The sequence below is a fragment of the Strix uralensis genome, chromosome Z, assembly GCF_047716275.1.
Source record: "Strix uralensis isolate ZFMK-TIS-50842 chromosome Z, bStrUra1, whole genome shotgun sequence".
NCBI lineage: Eukaryota > Metazoa > Chordata > Aves > Strigiformes > Strigidae > Strix > Strix uralensis.
The window spans coordinates 38,051,266-38,071,638 of record NC_134012.1 but is presented as its reverse complement, the minus strand read 5'-3'; the positions used below and the strand labels follow the sequence as shown (position 1 = coordinate 38,071,638).

Here is a 20,373-nt window from a genome sequence, read left to right as displayed (position 1 = left end):
CATTTTCACTGAGACACTGGAGTCTTGTGTTCTTTGAGCCTTGGTGAGCACTGGTCCTCAGTGGGAAGGCTCCCCCAGAGCTCACGCCTTGCTGGGACTGTTGGGAGGGTCCTTGCAAGCCTCCTGGGGCAAAGAGCGGGCAGAGCTGATCAGGGGACAGTTGAAGTTTCGCCCTTTGCTGCTGCCTTAGGCTGCCTGGCCATTTATTGATGGGAAGAAGAGAGGACTGAATAATTTTGGAGATAAAATTTGAGATGTAGTCAGGCATCAGGGTGAACTGCACACGTACATCTGAGAGCAGAGGCTGTCCCTTAGCCTAGATGGTGGGTGACTTGGACATCCTGCATCCAGTTGCGCCCCTGAACCCAAGTCTTGTGTTCTCTAAGATGGAAAAGCTGCTGCTTTGATTTCCTGCTTGGAGATTGCTGCAGGACGGTGAGCTGTGATTTCCCTGTCTCCGTTTGATGGCTATTCTTGAAACTGTGGCTGTTTGCAGTTAGGCTTATAGATCACGGTCCCTGCTCAAAGGAAGGAGCTATGATTGAAATTTTCACAGCAGCATTGGATCAGCAATGTTACAGCACGCTGACTGGCAGCTCAACAAACTGAATGAGATTAAATTAAGGGACAGCAACAGGGCAAGTCAAAGGTTGGTATCTTGTTCGAAACAGGAAAGGAAAATGCTGTAATGCAGATGGTCACGGTGCCACCTTGGTGGTGGTATTAACCATCACACGCAAATTGCTGTTCCTGTCAAGCCAAGATTTCTTCTTGCTCTATGGGAGAAAAGAGCATTATCTGAGCAAGCCAAGATGCTCTTTTGTGGATAACTTCACTTTGGGGTGGTGACTTAAGGAATTACCTGGAGTACCCCTCGTGCACAGGCTTCCCCGTACCGTCTCCTCTTCTCTCTGTTGGATGAGTTGAGTCTTTTATATTCTGAGTTGTGGGGAGTAGCACTGAACATCTCTGCCACCAGAAAGAAATAAATAAAAAACCTCCAAGTGTGTGCATTGAGATGGGGCTTTTCTGGGTTTGAAGAAGAGCATAGGGACTTTGTAGCCTAGTCCTCTGTTGGCTTATCCCTGTGTGCCAGGGTGTCTGCAGGTCTGTGACCCCTGGGACCAGTGTGTCATCCCGTGCTGAATCCTGTGTGTGTCTGACGTACTTTTCCTTGTCAGATTGCTTTCCCAGCTGCCAGGCAGCCCTGTTAGAGGATCCTCTGGATCCTGCAAGGCAAGAGTTTGAGCTTTTTTGGGTAGAAAAGACTGGAGGAACAGGTCAAGGTGAAGGGGCTGCTGCAGCTTAGCTGGGACTGATGCGACCTGCTGAAAAAGATGGCTGTTTCTCCTCCTTGCTGCCGCTGTCATCTTCTTTCCCTAAGTGCCTGATTTTTTTGCCATATTGACCAGTACAAAAGAGTTGTATTGGTTAATGGAAGTGTTTGCTCTCCCTGCAGAAAGGCAGAAAGGAAAAAGCATCGTTCTTTGATCATTTCCTACTTGTTCTTTGTCACTCTGTCTTCTTGGGGATCTTTTATTCAGCTGCTAAGAATGACATCTCTTGGCACCACGGAAGGCAGCTGCATATCATGCCTGTGTGATCAGAAAAGAAAAGACAGAGGTGTAGTTTTTGTTAATCAGTGGCAGCTTTCTTCTCCCTGCATAACCACCATGCTGGGTCTCTCATGTGCTACCATAGGGAGCCAAACGGTGGTTTCCCAGTGCCTTGTAATGAGGGAGGAGGGAGAAGACCTTTCTTGGGATTTCCTCTTCTTATGACAGTCCTAATTTGGGGTCCTGACTCCTTTGACCTGATCCTTGACCTCCCTAATCCAGAGCCCTGTGCTGCTGGTGGAGCTTGCTGCTGCCTGGTTTCCAGCAGCGGTCATACAGCCAGATGTGTTGTCTTCTTCAGGAGGGTGCCTGCTGAGTAGATCCCCCTCCACCTTCCCAGGGATGAGCTGCTGTCAGATTCAAGTGGAGCTGACATTGCAGAAGAGACACAGGTTTTTTAATTTAAAAAAAAAAAAAAAAAAAGCTGTAACTGTTTATCTTCTCACTGGGATTCACTGAAGAAAAGTCAGTTGATTTTCAGGCAGTGTCTAAAGGCTCATGGTCAAACGTGATGTAAGCAAGGGGAGGACACGCAGTTCCCATTCCCGTACTTGCCTCTCTCCTCATTAGTGCAGGATTTGTTTCATTTACTAATTTCGTTGCTTAGTATCTCAAGCTTTTGACAACATTCCCTTTATTAAAGAAATGGCCATATGGAGAGACAGCAAAACGTGGAGATAAACTTAAAAACAGTGCCAATAAAGGGATGCTGCTTTAGTGATTCTGTTTCCTGTTCTGGCTGATGGGCAATTTTGCTGATATCCAAGCGAATTGTTCAGGCTGTGGGGAGGGAAGGCTTTGAAGAGCGTGTTGGCATTGTTTGTAGCTCTCTCCAACTGAAGTTGGAGCAGACTTGAATTGGCAAGAGGGGCTGGTTTTTAAATCTACTGTAAATTGCTTTTTTTTTCCTCCAAGCATCTGAATAATTAGCCAGCCCGTCAGTGTTTGGTCGTAGCAAGACAGGCAGACAGACAGTGCTGTGCCCTTCAAATGATATCTGCAATGCTATTTAGAAATGAGTGTTAAATTAACTTTCCAGGATACGGGCAGCACTGGCCCTGAATACGTGATCACCCAAGGTGAGCAGAACTTTTGAAGATAAGATGCACAGGCTTAACTCTTTCCAGAGCTGTCCCACCGGAGCCTCATGGTGCCCCAAAAGCTCACCTTTAGGCTTAAACCATTAGTTTATATTTTAAAGGCCATGTTTTGCTAATACAGCAGTACCAATTTGCTGATTTCCACCCAGTTTGGTCTTGCCAGAGCTGGAGAGAACCATTCATTGTAGCCAACTGTGCCTGGAAACACACGGCATCAGTCGTGAGCAGGGGTCATGGCCAGGAGCGTCAGTCTTGTCCTGGTGACCGGTTGTACCAAAACCTGAGGAAGGTGGAAGGCTCTGTCCCTCCCAGTGTCGCACAGGCTTAGGTCCAGCAGGCTTAAGTCCAGAGCATGTGGCTCTTGGAAAGGGGAGCAGAGGTGTGGAGGAGACCTTGGAAAAGGTGCCTGAAACCTGGCCACAGGGGAGAGTTTGGTTTTTATCACGTAAGGTATCTTATATGAGTTCATGCGCTTTCAGAATTTCTGTTTTTCAGCAATGGAAGAAATTGTTATTCTGCTTGTCTAGGGAAACTAAACTTGTCGTATCATGCTGCACCTGTTGGTTAACTGAATTAAAGAAGGGTAGAATCTTCAAGGCAGTTACGCTCCTACAAGCAAGAGTGACTCAGCCGGGTGCTTTTCCCAAAGGAAAAGCAGGAGGAGTTTGGTTATCAAACCAGGTGGCCCTGATCTCCCCAGCCCAGCAAGGAAGCGCAGATGGAATCTGGAGGGGTGAGCTATGGACTGAGGACACAAATGGAGACAAGCTTCGTTAGCTCACTCAGCAGTCTGCTATTGGCTGAACCAAGCTTGACAAGTTAGGCTCTGTTGTCAGTGGCAGTGAGTGCCACACTACTTTTTTTTTTTAGAGGCTCTGCCTTTTGATTTCATAAAACATCCCCTTGATGGTGTTCTGGGGCAGAGGCTAAACCAAAGTGGTCCCCATCTGTGCTTTTGCCGAGGAGATGCTGGTGCTGAGGTGCCAGGAGGCGGCTGGTGGTTGGTGGGAGCATCTAGCCAGCCTCATGCCCTGACCTCCACCTCCTGCTGGAGCTTGGGGCGGTTTGGGGCTCTCTTCTGCCACTGGCAGTTTGTGTGGATAAAGAGCAGCTTCAAAATGAAGAACGCAGGGTCCCCCACCTCAGGACTGCTGAAACACCTGGGAGAGGCTCTGTGCACAACTGATGTAGGATGAGGTTTTATTTCCCCTTCTTGTGCAGCCTCCGTGAGGAGCGATGGGTCGGCTGACAAAGGTGTGAATGGTCTCTCTCTAGAGCTGTGGCTTGGTAAAGTACAGCTGCATTTTTAATACTGAGTTCTGCTTCCTCTTTCACTCGTGCAAGGCCAGAATGACCAGATCACTTTAATTAACTAGCTTTAAGTAGCTTCGAGAGAACTGAGTATGGTGGCTCCTCAGTCGTCCCTTAGAGGAGCCATCCATCTATCCCATCTATCGATCCCTTCCTCCATCCCTCAATTGATCCCTCCCATCGATCCCATCCATCCATCCATCCATCCATCCATCCATCCATCCATCCATCCATCCATCCATCTCTCGGATGCACGGTGGTGTCTTATAACCAAATTTTGGCAGCTCTTACTCGCAATGGAAATCTGTCCTGGGAGAAGCTAATAATCTCAGCATTGAACTTCTTGAATAAGTGATTGATCACCACCCTTGCCTAGCACTCAGGGACTCTGTGCAAGCTCCTACAGGGACAAAAGTAGCCACTGTCTTTGTCTATCCAGGGCACAGGGCGACTGGGTTGTGTTCTGGAGCATTCAAGGATAAGCGAGTAGCAGGGACGTTTTCAGAAGTTAGATCGTGGTCTTCAAAGTGGGGGGATTTTTTAGCGTGGCTCCAAGAGATTCCTTGTCTCTGGGACACAGCCTGGATCCACGTAGGCAGAAGCTGACCTGGAAACCTGAGTGAATCTGGCCCGGCAGAGCCTTTTAGTCCCGGCAGGTCTCCTGTTCAGTGGTGCCCCGTGCTGCCCCTTGGCCCCACATCAAATGCTAACCGAAAGAATGAGGACACGATGTGAATCCTCCTCCTCTGGAGTGGGCTGTTGGCGCTGGCTCGCCCTGGGAAATTCAAAGTCTGGCTCCATTGAGACAGCCTATCATTATTCCTCAGTCATAGTTTCTTGGGTACAATTTACTGCCTGGCTTGCTGCCAAGCTTTGATAAATGAGCTTTGCCAGATAGCAGACATGCAGATTCACCTCTGGAGCAGATCTATTGGGTCTCCTTTTCCAGTGAGCTACCATGAATCAGAGGGCAAAGACAACCTAACACTCACCGGCTTGAACGTGTTGGCTGGGTAGCCCTTGGCTGGTCACAGCGCAGTGGATGCCTCTGAGGCTGGTGATGGGCTGTGCATGGGATGCAGGGGCAGCAGAGGAGGGTTGGTGGGATCCTGTGTGAGGCCCCAGAGTTTACCCTGTGCCAACGACCTTCCTCCATCCCACTCTCATCTTGTTTTTTTTAAGACTTTCTTTTGCAGCTCTAGAGGACAAATTAAATGGAGTGGAATTGATTGATTTTGCCAGCACCTGGAATAATTTTGATGCCTTTGGCATGCTCCATCCTGGGATGCAGACGTGCAGACCTGACCTGCTGTCTGTGCAGGGCACAGCCAGCCTAAGGAGCTAGCCTAGCTGGGGCATCCTACACACGCTGCTGGGACCCTGCCTGCTCAGCAAGTTATTGCTTCCCTGGCCCCCAGTCTTACGCTTGCTAGCAGAGGTCGCTTTGGGGGGTTATTTAAAATGCTTCTCAAGACTTCAAAGTGCTGCTTGGTTTTCTGATGCTCTTCTCCCTTGGGCTGGCTGGTGTCCTGTTAGAGCTGAGTGCTGCCAGTCTGACGGATGGAAACTCGAGCTAACTTCACCTGGATCAAGCATGTGCTTGGATCATGGCAGGATCATGTTGCTTTCCATTAAAAAAAAAAAAGGGGGGGGAGGGGGGCAGGAAACCTCTTCTCTTAGAATACTGCAGAGTTTTGGGTGAGTAGTGCCTGTCATCCCAAACACAACACTGAACTGTGGAGTGCAGGCACCACCACCACTGTGATGGACACTTGGAAGCTGTACACCTGCCTCCCAGTGCGTTTCCTGCTGGCCAGAGAGCACTGTGTGCGTTTCCTCTCTGCAGGCTTGCTCCCTGGGAATGTGGTTTTAGAGGGGCTGGAAGTCCAGCACCTTCATCCTTGGAGAGAGGTCCATGAGAAACCAGAGGGAAGAGAGTGCTTGGGAAGCTCGGGCCATGCCTACAGGGCACGTGCCTTCCGGTTTGCTTTCTGCTTATTCCTTTACTGCTCTGCTATGAACATTTATAGCTGAATTTTCCAAAGCAGAGGTCACTGGGGCACCTCACTGCAGCTGGTGATCAGTGGGAACCGAGTGCTTCAGTTCTTCGGGGGCTGTCGAGAAGCACTGAGTAACTCTTGGGAAAGAAGACGTTGGTGTCAGGGTTTTGATCAGCCGGTTTTGCAGAGTTATTCTTCAGGCTCTCAGCAGTATCCCCCAGCCATGTGGCTGCTGCGGTGGGATTTGAGCAGTCCTGGCTTCCTCTGGCCTTAAGCCTTTATGCCAACCCAGCCACCATTGTCAGGAAGCCAAGAGAGGTAAAGTAGCTTCCTTTGGTGTGCACTCCAAAAGAGAGACTGGAGGGGGAATAACCTCCTCCTGAGGATGAGCATCCCTTGGATTGGGCAAAACTGGGTTAATGAAGTGAGTCTGTTAAAGGAAGGTAAAATACAGGTTGTAGAAGCTCCTGCATAGTTGCTGTTTTCAGACACTAGCTTGGATTTAGGGAAATGGAGCCTTTCTGATTTTTATCCTCATATCTTTAGTCCTTCCTTTTCCTGCACCCCACAAGAGACCAGTGTCCATCGTTTCCATGCTAAGTTAGTGTTTGGCTTGTCTTACAGGCTGGCAAATGCTTGTGCTGGAGGATTGAACCCAGTGAAGGAGTGATTCCCCCCGAGACAGAGGTGTCTGTGGCTGTCATAGCAAACTTGGATGACACGGAGAAATTCAAGGACGAGGTGAACCTGTTCATAGAGAACAGCCACACCTACGTTATCCCCGTCCGGGCTGTTGGCATTGGCACCACGATTGTCACTGACAAACCCTTTGCGCCGGAGCTCAACTTGGGACCCCACTTCAGGTAGGGTATCTCTCAGCGTCCACTTCTGCCGTGGGCTCAGTAAGAAGGAGTTTTGCTGTAGTCCTTCAGGTTAGTTGTTCTTCAGCACTCAAGGTCCTGGCTCTGTTTTCCTGAAGCCACAGGGCTTCCTTTAGAAACCTTCTATGGCCATTTGAAAGTTGTTAGATACCCTCAAAAGCCACCAAAATAGAAACCAGCTGTTAAATTGTCACTGATACATATATAATACATGTCTTTCCTCACTTTTTCAAATAAAGATTTGGAGGAAGACAGCAGGTCCTGGAAGCCTCTGGGTGGAAAATGCTACATTACAAGTATAAACATATTTCCCTTTGCGATAATGTTGCTTGTTTTTCCCTTCACTATGGAGTATCATCTCGCAACAGCGGAAAACCTTGGTGGTAGCTTGTTAGCAGGTCCTTGACTAAATTAATGGTGCTGTTTTGTTTGCCCTCTGCCCAGCAGTCCTGGAGGAGCAGCAGAATTTCCTTGCCCCGTACCATCCCTCAGTTTGCTCACCTTCCCCGTCTCCCCTGCCAGGCTGCTCTTTATTAGACGTAGTCGCTCTTTCCTCGTTTCTCCCACCGGCTTTCCTCGGTGTCACTGCCACAGCGGCAGCCTGAGGCACGGGCAGGCGAGGGTGGCTGCAGGACCAGCTCTGAAAGGGAGAGGAGGAGAAGTCCACTGAGTTTGGGTGGGATGAATGGAAAATGTTAATTAAAGAGCTTAGCTCAAAGGAGGGGATTCACTGGTCCTAACGCCTGTGTCTGAAACCAGGCATGTTCCCGTAAATGGGAGAAAAATAAGCCTTTTCAAAGTGCTGCCTGCCTTGTGCTGGAGACCTCTTGGGACAGGAAGAAGAGCCTTCTCGAGGTGCCTGTTCCTTTCCCTGGCTGCAAAGAGGGTCCATGGTGGTCCAATACCTAAATTTTGGGGTAGAAAGAGCAGGTTGATCCTACTCTTTAGGATAGACTTTGGGGGGTTTAAATATGCATGCACAAGCCACCCACATAAGCAAGGACATTGCAGGGAGGTTGATGCTTGTCCAGCGTGTCCTGTGCTCTGTGCAGCCACAAATTGGCTACCCAACGGAGTGGACAATGTCAGTGTGATTTGTGTCATCGTCCTCTGCCCCCCTTCACGTCTTGGTCTGCAGATGCTCTGCAGGGGCAAGCGCATGCCTTCGTCCCCTCCAGTCCTGCTTTGCTCTTCCACGTGGACGGTGCTGAGGTCGCCTTTGGTGTCCCCCATGTGGTCCCAGTAGCAGGCAGAGGGGGGGCTGGGGAGGAGTGACAGCGCTGCTGCTCATCGGTCCCTGCTTGGGGCAGCTCGCCTGGGCAGAGCCTTGTTCTTGCATGTGGTTGCAGGAAGGACAAGTCAGGTGGGATCTCTTGGGGGTTGTGAGGCACAGAGCCTCTAATCCAGAAATGGAAACCAGCCTTAAATGATGAGCTGCAAAGCTAGAGACAAATACTCATTTGGGAACACGTCGTTAAAGTCACTGAGTTCCCAGCTGGGAAGGAAGCACCCACATTGCTGTAAAAGATGGGCCTCGTTTGCCCTCGGGAACACTTGCAGATAGGTGTGGTGACAGGCAGGCATGGTTCCAGTGTGTCCTCCATGGGGCATCAGAAGGGTGAACAGAGTTACTGTGAGCACCTGCTGCAATTTGAAACAGGGAATGTAGTCTGAGTCACTGGGAATGTTTGAAAATGTTAAACCGAACACTCTTTACTGACATGTGTTGGTCCAACTATCAACTCAGTCCTGTCAGTAAGATGAGCTGTTGAACTGCTTTGCTGAATCATTTGCCAAATTGGTCCTCAAATGGTTTGCGTTTAGAAGCTGCTGGGCAGGTGATCATGCCGTTGGTAAGTGCCACATCGGTTATAGCCTTGTTTCAGCAGAGCTGCTGCCCTTTTAGCGCGAGGTGCGGTTGGAGCCGTTGTTTCACAGCCAGGGAATACCGGCAGCACAGCAGGAGCTGAACCTTGTCATCGGCATTTGCTGTGTATTGATTAAAAATGACCAAAGCTTCCTTTCCCGGAGCACCAATCGCTGCTGCTTCGGTGCTCCTCAGGGATCAATGGGCTGTTCAGTTGTGAGTCTCTGCCTGGAGTTGCTCAGCGTGTCTTTCCACGCTGCCCCGTGTGTGTGGGGGTGTCCCGTACCGGGCTCCATGGGTGCCCCCGCACGGTGCTGGGCTCTGTCGGGGTTAGGGCACAGCAGGCTCCGGGCTTATCCCTGCCCCTGCCGTACGGCACTTGGAGAAAGCCTCGGGCATTGCTGCTTGCTTGTGCTGACCTGCAGCTGCGGGTGGGTGACAGGGGAAATATTCCGGATTAGCACCTGGTAGAGCTGCAGAAGTTCTTGCTTTGGCCCTCTGGGTGGGGGAGGCACAGTCTGCAGCTGTGGGTGCTTTCGGGAGGGCACTGGTGGGTCTGCACTGGCTTGTTGCTGTCCGGATCTGCCCCTTTGTGTCTCAGGTTCACCTTTTCGCACAGTTTGTGTATCTCTTCCTCTCCTGCTGTGCTTTTTACCTCCCTACAAGGCTTTCACCTGTGTCCTCTTCCATTTCTCCTTGCAACCAGTTGCCAGCTGCCTGCGCTGCTGCTATACCAGCGTCATCCCTAGGCAGCCCCATATGCTGACCTGCTCCATCCTGGTTTCGGAGCTGTTGGGTCAGACCCGTTACTGAGTTCACACCACCAGTGCCCAGCCGGGGGCCGCATCCTGCTGAGGAGCTGTTCGTGCAGGCTTCCCTCCCTCCCACTGCAGGTCCACAATCAAAGTTATGTTCTTTTCCAGGTTCAGCCCTCCAGTACCTAAATTTTTCATCAAACCCCAACCACCAAAGGAGGGGGGAGCCTGGTCCAAGTGCTCGGTGTCTGCAGGGAGCAGCTGCAGGGATGGAGGTGTGGAGGAACCAGCCAAAGCCCTGGGAGCCGCAGGGGATCCTGCCCAAGAGCCAGCAGATGCAGATGACTCCCTGGAAGCAAAGGTAGATTTTCTTGTACACCTACTGCTTGCGTTGCCTCCCCCAGCTTGCCACCAAAAAGCCGTGCTTGTGCCCATCCCCCTTTTTGCTGCCCTGCTGTCATGTGCCCTGAGGGCGGGCTGGGCAGCAGGGCCAGTGGCTGGACACGGGGCTTCTGGGGAGGGAGAAATCGGATAGCTTTGCTTGGAGAAGCCCTCTCAGATCCTACGGACCTATGCTGAGTTTGGGGGTTTTTTTGGCTTGTTTTTACACTGTAAAATGAGGCTTTTATCTGCATCATGATGTGAAGGCTTCCAGTTTCCTTCCTGTATCAAGCTGTGCCAAGTACTGTGATCTCCATGTACCACCTTCTCAACCCCAGCTGGAGCCGCCTGTTTTTATGTCTCTGCCTTCACCCGAAACCTGCAGTATTGCAGGGATGGCCACAGAGCTGTCTTTGATAAAATGAGACTTTGCAAAGTCATTGTCTCTTCCTCCTGGCATGGAAAATGGCCTTTGGTCTGCTGACCTTCCTGGTGAACCTCGGTGCTTTGGAACTCGACGTCCATGCTAGTGGGAACTGGCGCCTTGTTCTGCATTGTGTGGGACAGAGGCTGCTCCTGGGGCAATAAAAAAGGATGCAGGAAAGCATGGGAAGTTCTGAAAGCACTGGCGTTGGCATTAAGTTCAAGGAGAGGGGTTGCATCTGCTCACATCCAAATATCGGTCATTTTAACATTATAACTGCACATTTTTTCTGAATCAGGAGAAATGATACCCTGTAGACGTAAAGAATAGTGTGGCTGAATGTTTTCAGATAGAAGGGTGGAATCATCTTTATTTCCTGCTTTGTTGCCATGTATGCAGAAATAAAGCAAAGAAATTCAAGTAGATATGGCTAAGTAGGATCCAAAAGTGCCTCAAAGGATATGTCTGGATTGCAGCTTCATCTTCCGCTTGTGTCACTGTACCACATAACCTCCCTGGGGAGGTGGGAGACCATAGGCCTAGGAAATATGCGGGTTAGAATCTTTGGGAACAGGCGCTTGGCAAAGCTTTGCTAGGCTTGAAAATGTGAAGATGAGAGAAAGAGCATTGAATCTTCTGATTCTGAGCTTCATCTACCGGGGAGGTGTAGCCTCTGATTAGGTGTAAAGATGTCCCATAAATATTCTTGCAGATTCTGCTGATGTCAAGGCCCCAGCACAAAGCACTTCTTCACGTTACTGAAGAAGCAGGTATTACTACATTTCAAAAGCACTCACAAAGCCCTCGCTTATTAAATTAGGGATCAGAAGCCCAGGGATGAGGTTCCTTTTGAAAGATGGCACCTCTGAGGTCAAACACCAGCTCTCAGCTGCTGCAAGACAGAAGAACACCTCGGCTGCCTTCTTCAGGAAGGTGTTGTTCAAGAGAATGACCTGGTGGAGATCCTCAGCTCTCCAGCACTGATGGCTGCACGAGATGAAACCTAAGCACTCTCTGAAATGGAATAGTTGTGCCAAGTCCTTATTTTCCTGGTTTTGATACTTCTCACTTGCAGCTGTGTTCCTGTTTTTGTCATGAAGAACCTAACCTGTCGAGGCTTGGGGTTCTGGGCACATTCCTTGGGCAGGAGCGAGCGAAGCTGGGCTGGCACAAGGGTGCAAAATGCCCTTGAGGTCTCTGCCAGGACTGAGGGCTCAGTGCACTCAGCTTCCCCATGCAAGCTTGTGCGTAGGAAGTGCAGATGGAGCCCGTGTCTCACCTGTGGGTGGGCTTGGACCCACTCTCAATGGATGGCACGGACATACCCATACTTGATTTGCACCCAGGTCCCATCTCAGCTGCTCCTGGCTGGATGAGGTGGTGGAGCCTGCAGCAGAGTGGTCTCACCCAGACCAGCCAGCTGCTTACTGCAGCCCATGATGCTTGTTTTCCAGTTGCTGCCATCCACTGCTGCGGAGCTGGAAGGTGCTGTGGAGACTCAGAGCCTGGTGGGGATCAACAGACTGATGCAGTTTGTGGAGGCAGAGCCCGTCACCTTGGGAATGGAGGAGGTAAATGGGAATCTATCTTGTGCCACGTTTCCAGTGTGGCAAGCAGTTATGTAGCCCCCCTCCCACTGGTGGCCCTCGATGCTGCTCGCAGAGTGGCCTCACGTCCCTCCAAGCCCATCGCACAGCGCTGCTGAAGCAACTGGTCACTGGAGAGGCCACGCAGGACATGTCGTAGGGTTGACCTGTGCAGCAGCTATGGAGGGCATTATTCATCTTGTTGCTAATCAAGTGGTCAACAGGAAATTTCTGCAGTAGCTTTTGCTGTAGCATCTTGAGAGAGCGCAGCATGCAAATCGGAGAGAGTGAAAAGCATCAGGAGTCAGATGAGCTGGGCTGGAGTCCTCCCTCCCCAGCTCTAAGGGCTTTCACCTCCGAATACTGTGTTTTTCTTAAGGCAGTAAAAGGTGCTTTTAAAGGCAAGTTCTGCAGTGAAGAGAATTTCTTGCTGCCAGGAGACAGCCCAAATTACTTTAATATGTAGTGTATTAATTAATGCGTTAATGAGTGAGTATGGGAGAAAATTTTTCCCGTGGCCCCTCCACTGGTAAGTGGAATGGATACAGGATGAGATTAGGGTGATTTTGCCTGTGTTTGAGGAAGAGCCCCCTCCAGCCACGTCTGTACTTCGCTCCAAGCCATGGCTGCTCTTCTGCATCAGTTTCCATGCTCGACATCTTGATCTCTCCTCGCCTACCTCCAGGTTTTCGATGTCCTGCCGCTCTACGGTGTGCTGCAGCCAGGTGAGAGCCAGCGGGTCATGTTCACCTTCTTTGGCTACACAAATATCGTCGCCCATGTCATGGTGCTGTGCAGGGTGGAGGGAGGCCCGACCTATGACATCGTGCTAAGTGGAGAGGCTTCGCTCATCAGCTACCTCCTAGACATCACAGAGATCGACTACAGGCTGCAGGTACCACACGCTTCTCTTGGCCGAGGTCCTTGTCGTGAAACCATCACCGGCGGGTTGCCACCCACCTAGGGCTAGGGCTCTCTCCCCTTCCCAACTACTTTGTTGGCTCTATGGCTTGGAAGTACAACCTTGGAGTGATATGTCCTGCATTCAAGCTGGTTTTTAAAGGCCATCTCCACCCCCCTCCAGCTGGGAATTCCTCCTCCTCAAGGTAACTAACAGCACCTCCTGGGGCAGGCAGGGTCCCAGTGGTGATCTCCAGAGGGACGTGCCCCAAGACATCCATCTGCTGATCCACTCCTAAAGCCTGAGGTCCAAGGAGGTGCTCTCTTTTGATGTTCTTGATTAATCAACAAAATAAACGAGGGAGGAAGTTAACTTGGGCTTCCCAGTCACTGTAGCTGGAGAGAATGTCCTAGAATAATCCCCACTTCTTTTTGGTTAAAAACCCCACAGATATTTCCAGCTGTTGCCCTGTCTCCCATTTTGCTGTCACTGCAGGTGCTTTTTCTTCTGCAATGTCTTGATGCCACCTCCTTTGTTCCAGCTGGGTGTGAGATGACACCATGAGGTGCAGAGAGCTTGTCTCCTCCTTGGTTTCCTTATGACTGATCTCTGTGGTTGGCATTGCCCCTCTGCATGCCGCCATCAGTATCTGTTCCTGTGTAGGGCTAAGGGGTGCCCTGTGGCGGTGGCTTCCCCAGGTTAACCTGGGAGACTCAAATGCCTGTACCTCCTCTGCCTCTGCTTTTCTCCTGTGTTGAGTTCATTTGCTCGCATCCCAATGAAAGCAGAAGGAGGTTCCCAGTATCAGGCCTGTGTCTTCAGCTTCCCACTCCTCTGTCCTCTCTTCAGCTGTTTAACAAAGTCACCGAAGCAGAGGTCACCCTGCCGAACAGCGGGAAGATGGGATTCACCTACGTGGTGCTAAGGCCCAGCGCAGGCACCGCAGACAGCCCTCTGCCCGGCGTGCCCCTGGTCCTGCCCAGCACAGTGAGTACGGAGGTGGCGCGAGTGATGGACCCTGGCTCTGGGTCAGGCTGCCCAGCAGGGGGTTGTAGGGGAAAAAAACCAAAATTAAAAAAAAAGAAAACAACCCACAAAAGCAGACAGGAGAGACAGGGCTGCAAGCAGCTGCTACTGGGAGGCAGGGAGGGTCAAGCAAGCGTGGTCCTCATCGCCCTTCACGGCCTTTGCCGGCGGGTGACCCTGCTGTCACACAGCAGCCACCGGCCAGAGGCACCAGTGCTTCGGTGGCTCTGGGGACCCCAACTGCTGAGTGCTCCAGCTGTGCGGGCACTGGGGCCACACTGTGCCGGCTCTCCTGAGAGTCACCTTTCCCAGGGTGTGTGATTGGACAGGGCTTACTCCTTGTCCCTGCCTGTAGCACACCCTGCCAGTCCCCTGCCAGCACTGAGCGGGACTTAAATGCTCTCACTTGGGCATGAAGCTGCTTTGCCAGAAATTGTAGCAGCCCCTGTACCGGTCCCCCACTCCCCCAGCTTTGCTGCTTCGCAGCAGCTTTGTGGGGCAGTGAGGGGGCCAGACAGGAGCAGGGCTGGAACAGTGAGGAGAGGACTTTGCAGCATCTCACCATCCCAACTTCTCAGTCCTGTGTTGCTGTCTTTGGGCTGGAGCAGCATTCCTGTCTAGTCCCTTTTTGCAGTGGGAAGAGGAAGCCAAAGGCGTTCACATTTCCTCATGCCTGTCTCCTACAAGGGGTGACACACTGATGCCCTCTTCCTGCGAACTTCCAAAGACCCAGCTCTGCTCAGACCCGCGCAATCAGTTGCTGTGACAGCCCCATTGGCACTGGCAGCTTGGCAGGGCTGGCTTTTGCTGCAGCTGTGTTCTGCGCTGCACCAGGGGCTCAGGGGACCAAGTGGCAAGATCTGTCCCGCTCAGCAGCTTCTCCCTGCAGCGTGAAGGGGAGTGGGGAGCCGAGGGTCCAGCCCAGTGTGCAGAGGGTGAGCCGAGGAAAGCTGCGGCTGTGTCCCGTCACCCCAGGCTATGTTGCTGTCTGCTTGCATTTGCTCTCAGTCTGGCTGGCGGGAGCCTAGCCTGGGGCTCAGGCAGCTTTCTGGAAGCCTGGAGAGGAGGTGCCCTTCCTGGCAACACCTTCCCTAGATCTTGTCCTAGTCTCTGCTCCTGCCTTTCCAGAGATGCATGTTTGCAGGTCACCGTGAGTCTGGATAGGCTCACGCACCCCCGGTGTAACCGCACAGGCAGGAGGTGTGTGGTTGGGATCATTTATAAGGGGTCAGGCCCTTCAACACCAGCCTGGGAACCGCTGATGTGCTGTGGCAGGAGCTGCTGGCCATGCTGAGAGTGTGGGCACTTCCCTTATTTTGCATAGTGGCTGGTAAAAGAGCTTTTATTTCTTCAGTCTGGCTCTTGCTAGCAGAGGGTAAACACCGCTAGGGGCAGAGCTGTGCTCATGCTGAGCAAGGGGCGGTCTGTGGGTCTGTCCTGGGGGAGTGCATCCCTACGAGCCCTCTGAAGGACCTGGTGTAGGAGACTTCAGCTTCTGGGTACAAGAAAGCTAGAAGGCGATGTTGTCTGATACTTTCTTATATATGAGAACCTGCCTTCTCTTCTCGGTGTGTCTGTCGTCTGAGCCATCCCTCCACCAAACCCTCTTTGGTTCATTCCCTCCCTCTTCTCCCACACCCTGCAGGGTTAAGTTGGACCTGGCCAGGAGCAAGTCCTGGAAGTCTATTACCTGCCAGGAGTGCCTGGAGCCTTCTGCAGGACTTTCCAGATCCAAGTGGGTCACCTAGAACCAGAAGAAATCTCCCTGAAAGGAGAGGGGACCTTTCCCAGGATCTACTTGGACCTGTCCAGGAACATCAAAGGTGAGCACGGCCTGTCTGCTCCCCAGGAGGATCCCCTGTTTCTCCTCCATGTCAGATGCCCGTAGGGCAGCTCACACCTGCCTCCATGGAGCCTGGAGGTTTCAGGGCTGTCAGACCAACACTCAACCCCCCGGTTGGTTCCTGAGGCTCTGGCAGATGAGCCTGTGTGGGCTTTGCCCCAGGAACCATCCTGCAGAGCTTGCCAGCATGTGTCGGAGTCCTGGGAAGGTGGTGGCTGGACAGAAATGCTCGGGAAAGCTGAGCACACGCTGGCAGGGATTTTGGCAGGGTTGGATTTGCGTCACATTGCAGGGGATGAGATGCTCCTATGTGGGGAGGAAGATGGGTGGGAATGAACATCAGGGTTGGTAGAGGAAAAGCAGCATCTACTTTCCATACATTGCTTGAGGAGGGTGTTTCTGGGAGAGGCCAGAGTCGAGGAAGTGGGGCTTCCCAGCTTAAATGGGAATGGCGCTGTGCCACGCTTCTATTTGTGGATGTTTTCTTCCTTCAGGAAATGAAAAATATGAGAAGGTCCTCAAGGAGGTGATAGAAAAGATGAAAGACAGCCAGAGAGAGGAAGCAGTTGTTCTGGGGGAGGCTGTGGCCACGGAGCCACCCCCAGATCCCTTGGATGCCATGGTGAGAATGGCTGCTGCCCCATTTGACACGTGCCTCCCTCCCCCGGTGTCATTTGGTCCCCTGCAGCCCGCAGCAGGCTTCCCGGTGCCCTGCTGGCACTTGGGACCTCCCTGCCCATGATCCTGCATCAGGACACCCAACCTGCCCATGATCCTGCATCAGCTCAGCATTGCCCCCAGGGCTGCCCCAGGGAGAGATCCTGAAGACCCTGCTCAAGTGATTGAATTTATGGTACTTTGGGATGGAGATGTAGGTCATCACTGGGGTATTTGCTGCTCACAACCCAAGCCCTGCCAGGTTTACAGAGCTTAATAGCAGCAGCCTGACTGTGCCCTGGGACTGTGCTGCCAGGACTGATCTCTAAGAGACAGCAGCTTTATCGTGGCTCCCTTTACAAGAGAGCTTTTGTCCAAGCTGCTTTGGCACTGGCTGGGGCCAGGCAAAGACTCGGAGCTCTGGAAGGTTCCTGGCTTGTCTGTCTGTTTGTCTGGCCAGATCAGCTTTTATAACAGTGACTGGGCAGGCGAAGATACTGGAGTTCATTGCCCTTGAGATGAGGCCCTGACTAAGAGAGCAGGAGGTGTCACAGACACTGAGCAGCAATACAGAAGGACCCCATCACCCCTCTCAACACAAGCAGGGGGGAGCCTTGGGAAGGACCGTTGCTAACCAGCCACTGCCTTTCCTTCCCTCAGCTGGACCCTCGGCTGCAGATGCAGATGGAGCAGATGCTGATAGAGGAACACGCCCTGGAGCAGCAGAAAGCTCTCACCTCTGGTCCCCCAGAGGCCACTGCCTTTGACCAGCACGCTCATCAGAGGCTTCTCAAGTTAGTAGGGCCTCTTGTACCCTATCTTCTTGTGCCCCAAGGGTAACACCCATCAGTGCACCCCTGCTCCTGAGAGGTCCTTGTGTCTGCAGAGCTGGGGATAGTGGGGACTTCAGAAAGGGTCTGATCCTGGTAGTTTTGACATGCTCCCTGTGAGCAGCTGAGTGTCCTCACTTCCACAGAGCCACCCTGAGCTTTGGAGGTGCTCAGCTCCCCACAGGCTCTGGGTCCTGCTCTTAGGGCTGAGGGGGTCCAGTGCAGAGCATCAAGCCCTTCCAGAGAGCACCAACACCATCCCTGCTGACCAGCTCTGAAAGAGGCAACTCAGAGCTGGCATCTTTGTTCCAGCTAACAGACCACACTGAGCAAAAAGAGTAGGGAACTGCAGAGGTTGACACACCCTTGACAAACCCTAAATCAGGTGGCTTGGATGCTGGTGGGACTGCAGGACTTACCTCGGTAACTTCCCTCTGCTCCTTCATGAGGAGGCACAGGCATGGTAGGCTCCAGTTCGGGAAGATGCTCTGCAAAACTGATCACGTATGTGCTTTCCCAAGTGTGATTGCTCTGGAAAAGGACCCTCCCGTGAATCTTGTAGGTGTTGATTACTGCATTTGTCGGTGCTGCTTTGGGGACAGATCTGGTTGCAGAGCAGTGAAGATTTCCTGTGCAGGCGAATCTTATGACAAGGTCCTGAAGCCATTTCAGGCTGGGGCTGTACACCAGGCTTAGCAGTTTCATTGAGACCAGTGGAGGTCCACTGGACTTATCTACAGTGGCTTTCTATAGCAGAGGAGCTGTGACCAGTATTCATTTTAAACTAGTTTTATTTTAAGGTCCCACTGGTAGGTGATAAAACCTAGGTCCTATGCTCCTCGTGACTTACCAAAGTCTTACTACCAGGTGGTCAGGCCTTGGGTTTCACGGGCTTGAGTTGAGTTTTTACAGCAGCGAATCCAGAAATATTCACTTTATTTGCATCTTCCATGCTCTTGGAAATGTAGCCAGGCTGTGGTTTAAGGACTGTCCTTACTCCTCCTTTCAGAGTTGAGCTGCCCGAGTACCTCCTGGACTTTGGGTACGTGATTCTCGGTAACACCCCCACGCACGTCGTGAGGATCACCAACACCGGGCAGTTCCCTGTGTCCTTCCACACTGATAGACGGGTCCTGCGTGACGCAGGTAACCGGTGCTGGAGAGACTTCACGTGGGCTTGAAGGAGCTGTCTCTGACAGATTAGCTTAAGCCACTAGACATGGGGAGTTTTTTTGAGTGCTTGTGTGTATAACTTTTTCCTCCTTGGGACCCTCTGCCTGGTGCTTTAGAGCCTGAGTTCTCCTGGCCAGCAGTGCTCAGAGACCCAGCCTGCCTGTGCCTGCCCTAACACTTCCCTGCAGGGGCTGGATGGGCTGATCGCCTTGGTCACCTCTCAGCATCTTCTGCTCTTGGCTACCATGAGCATCATCTGATGGGCACTCCATGGGCTTGTGTTGCAAACAGATGGACGTTCTGTGGTTTGGAAGTGCTTTGTTTAAAGTTCATAATGCCATAGCACTTCTGTTCAGCCTTTATTGAGAAGACAGCCTGTGAGGCCCTCTGTTGTATCAAAATAGGCTTTCTAAACAGGCCTTGACATAAGGCTGCAGTACCAGCAAATGGTGACTCGCCATGTCTGAAGGGTGATCAGTTGCCTCCTCTAAATTGTTTTTCAGGGAGTACCATGGCATGGGGGAATCTTAGTTGGAAATTCTCCTTTGGAGAGGTCTGTGCATCCTTCCCTGGGATGCCTAGTGAAGGCATGGTTGGAGCTCCTCAACTGAGATGTTTCCTTTTTACCATGTGGGTCTTGGATTCTGACTGTGAAAGCCCTTTCTCCTTGTATGGTGACAAGGGAGAAGGAGCTGCAATCTTCTCCACAGGTACAAAGGGGTCCTTCACAGAGCTGCCAGCCAGGACATATGGCCTTAACGTGCTTGTGACACATTCATGTCTATTGTGCATCTCAGCTGCTTTATTTTCATCTGTTCAAGGTTTCAGTGTGGATCTGGACCACGTGAAGCACCTGCTCTGCTGCGAGACCAAGGTGTTTGAAGTGCGCTTCGACCCACAGAGCGCCAACCTGCCACTGGGAGAGGTGGACGTGCTCCTGCCCATCAAGGTACCTACGGCGTGCTTCCTCACCCCGCTGTGCCCGTGCACCTCTCGGGGCAGGTGGAGAGTCAGTGACAGGGCAGGAGCTGCTTCTGGAGATCGGTGCTGCTAGTGCCCAGCAGGCTGGGGAACAATGGCCGTGTCCCTGCCAGGGCGCAGGGCTGTGCCCGTTGGGGTGGAAGGTGCCTGCTTGCTCCCCACTGAGCGTCTGTCCCCTCCACAGGTCACAACGCAGATGCATCCCTCAGCCTGCAGTTCGGCACCAGGGCCAAGCGCAGCCTAGACATGAGACGGTCCAGCTCTGTGGACAAACTCAGCCTGCGGTCCGTCAGGTCCTGAGGCCAGGTGAGCGCTGCGGCGGGCAAGAAGAAGACAGATGGCCCCACACCCCAATCCCAGAAACAGCATCTGATGGATCTGACAGACTCCCAGGTGAAGCACGATCTGCACTGGTTAATGCCTGGGACCTTTCTGTTGCCTCTGAGAAGTGAAGGGGCCGCTTCCAGTGGAGGCTCTGTGTCACCCAGAGCCTGGTGCGGGGGTCTATAGTGCAGAGAGCCAGCTGGGCAGGCTGGGCGTGGCTCGGGGTGGGAATGAAACCCTGTGCTCTGGCAGAAAAACTCTACGGCATCTTAACAGATTGTTGGCAAAGTGCAGTCCTGGCTAACGTGACTGCAGCAGTGGGCAAAGCTGCCGGGTGCTGCGCTGGGGGCTTGCGAGCTTGGGTCTCTGCTGGCCACGGATGCACCCTCCAGCATGGTCCCCTGGAGCTGCTGGCCTGCAGTTTTGTTCTAGTCTCCTGCTAGTGAGAAACCCCAGCTCCAAGCCCAGCAGTTGGAATTGTTTGTGGGTTTCCAAAGTGGTTGATTTTTCTTGTGGTGTTCAACATTGCAGGGCTCATCAAGTTCTCACCTCTCTCCCCTTCCCTGCGTTCCTGCGCAGCGATGGCTGAGCATCAGTGGCAGCACATCAGGAGAGCTGGGCTTTAGGAGCTGCGTGCTGCCCGAGGACCTGCTGGTGGCCATCCTCTCTGAAAGGCTGCATGTACGTGGGGTGGGGGCAAATGGTACGGTCTTGCTA

At 52.3% G+C, this 20,373-nt stretch overlaps 1 pseudogene; it reads left to right on the top strand.

Annotated features, from left to right (window-relative positions):
* The window catches only part of LOC141938238 (hydrocephalus-inducing protein homolog), an 84,183-nt pseudogene extending 76,605 nt beyond the window's left edge, over positions 1-7,578 (top strand).
* Positions 7,579-20,373: the final 12,795 nt, after the last annotated feature.